Consider the following 2,817-nt stretch of genomic DNA (forward strand, 5'->3'; position numbering starts at 1 on the left):
TGGGCTTGGGTTCTGAGGTTACATTTTGTTCCTTCTCGTCATTTTGTGTAGCACTGTCTTCTGACCTTTGTTGTAGATCTTTGCTGTAGTTATAACCTTCCATGCAGTGAAGTTCAGGTGCCGTTCTACCAAATTTGGACTTCTCCAGCTGAGTCTGGCTTAGGTCTGGCTGTTGTGCTCAGCTCCTTCCTGCTGCTGCCCTTGAGGGTGAACCTGTTATGCCCCTGTGGCGAGATGTTCTGCTCCTGGACTAGCTGGTTGGATCTATCCTCTACACTCTCTGCAGGGATTGCAGCTGCAGGATTACACCCCAGGCGTGTATGCCAGGCCTGAGCTGTGCCTGAATGGATCAAGGTGAAGTAGGGTGAAGAGGAAGCTCTCTGCACACACTCATGGGACCTGGGCTAGGACCGTATCTGGAGGCTCCGGGACGCGGCAAAAATTCCTACTCGGCTGGCGGAGCGTGGGAGGCACTGCGGCGTGGTGTGGGGCGGCCCCAGGTGCATGGAGAGGGTCAGTCTCATGCTGCACCTAGGCTGGGACTGGTCCCGCTGGCGTAGGGTAGCAGGAAGCTTTCTGCACACTCACCGGGCCTGGGTTAGGACTGGGTCTGGGGGTTCCTGGAAGTCAGCAGAAATTCCTACTTGGAAGGCGGGGTTGGGGAGGCACTGCGGAGTGGTGGGGGGAGGCCCAAGTGCCTGGGAGAGGGTCCGGCCCATGCTGCGCCTGGGGTGGGACTGGTCTCACGGGCGCAGGTTAGCAGGAAGCTCTCCACACACTCACCGGACCTGGGCTAGGACTGGGTCTGGGGGTTCCTGGAACTGGGCAGAAACTGCATGTTGCTCCTTCTTATTGTCATTTTGTGTAGCACTGTCTTCTGACCTTTGTTGTAGAGCTTTGGTCCTGTTATAACCTTAGTACCTACTGAAGGTGAGTTTGAGATCTAAAATGTTTGAATTTATCATGCTGTGCCTGGCTTAGGTCTGGCTACTGTGCTCTTCTCCTTCCTATGTTGCCCTTGGGAGTGACCCTGTTGTGCCCCTCTGGCAAAATATTCTGCTCCTGGACTAGCTGGGTGGCTTAGTCCCCTACTTTCTCTGCAGGGATTGCAGCCTCAGGGTTTCACCCCAGTCCTGTAGTCCAGTGCTGAGATAAGTCTTCAAGTGCCAAGGTGGAGTAGGGAGGAGAGGAAGCTCTCCCATACACTCACTTGTCCTGGGATAGGACTCGATCTGGGGGTTCCCAGAACATGGCAGAAATTCTCACTGGGCTTGTGGGGTTTTGTTCCGGAGTGGTGGCGGTGGTCCCAAGGTGGTTGAAGAGGGTGTCACCCTTGCTGTTCCTGGCCTGGGACTATCAGGTCCCCCTGGCGCAGGGTAGCAGGAAACTCCCACACACTCACTGGGGCCTGGGCTAGGAGTGAATCTAGAAGTCACGCTTTAAATAAAATTGGTAAACTTCTATAAATTGTGACATTCCAGTGAAATTTAGTGCTGAACAAAAATCCCGGGAACTCCACAAATTGAACAAATCTTTCTATTATATATGGTGTTTAAATCCACCTATTCATTTTCAATGTTAATTGCTATCTTTTGTGTATCAATTACGTGTTAGATATTTATCAGAATAAATGTTTCATTTTTTCTTCAGTAATGCTATTGTTTTTGTGAATATATGAATAAGTTATTACACAAATAAATTAACTTTTAAAAAATTTTTGCAGAGTTTAATTACATTTACCTGATAATTAAAATTAAAATGTTTAAATCAACTAGAAGATTTTTAAACTATTTATACTTCTGATATAGTTCCCTAGTTATCATGGACTTACTGCAAATAAACACAGATTTTTATAAAGAAAATTAATATCCAAGTATCCTTTGTTTTATTTATAGTCATTGTGACTTTAGACGTTATATTTTATCATTGCAATAGAACTCAGTATTTTTTCTATAAAATGTGGGAATTATCTGCCAGATGCATCCTCTAAACTTAGCCAACTATGTAGGCACAAATTTGTCTATTCTATTATGTGATTTGTGTCATTTAGTGATAACCATCTCTCAGTATTGCTTCCATAGGTGGCAGCACAGCACTTAAAACTTGCACAATACATTTATATGTGAGTTATTGAAAATTTATTTTAAAATGTATACTTCTCTGAACATGATAAAACTTCTGAAATCATCAGATAATAAATATTAATTTGAATAAATTTTGTTTTGTCTCTGTTTAAACCTTGCTATTGAAAGGGTGGCCCCAAAATTAGCAGTCACAGCTGTCATCATGTAGCTTGTTAAATGTAGTTGTGACCCCCATCTATGTCTACTGAATGAGAAAATGCATTTTACCAAGATGCTAAGCAAATTATATGAACATCAAAGTAGTAAAATAATTTAAATTAAAGATTTCTGAAGAGGTAGGTTATATTTTGACATGAGGACGTGGTTTGAATCTGGGCAGAAAAAGAAGGTAATTTCTGTGTTAGAGAATCTTTCCCATTCAGAAAACAGCAGAAGGACAAAGACTTCCAAGAAGAAAAGGCAGAAGAAGAGTTCCACAAGAGATGTGAAGTCTGTGTTAGAGAATCTTTCCCATTCAGAAAACAGCAGGACAAAGACTTCCAAGGAGAAAAGGCAGAAGAAGAGTTCCACAAGAGATGTGAAGTCTATTTCACAATATTTAAAGAAATATATTTTTTATAACAAAGAGAATTGATAATCTGGAGAGTGAAAAAAACAAAAACAGAAATGAGTCAATTGCCTTGTTTCAGTGCTATGGAGACTATTTTTCATTTTTATTGAAAGCTTTTTCGGA

Source organism: Octodon degus, unplaced genomic scaffold, assembly GCF_000260255.1.
Source record: "Octodon degus isolate 3935 unplaced genomic scaffold, OctDeg1.0 scaffold00378, whole genome shotgun sequence".
Lineage (NCBI taxonomy): Eukaryota > Metazoa > Chordata > Mammalia > Rodentia > Octodontidae > Octodon > Octodon degus.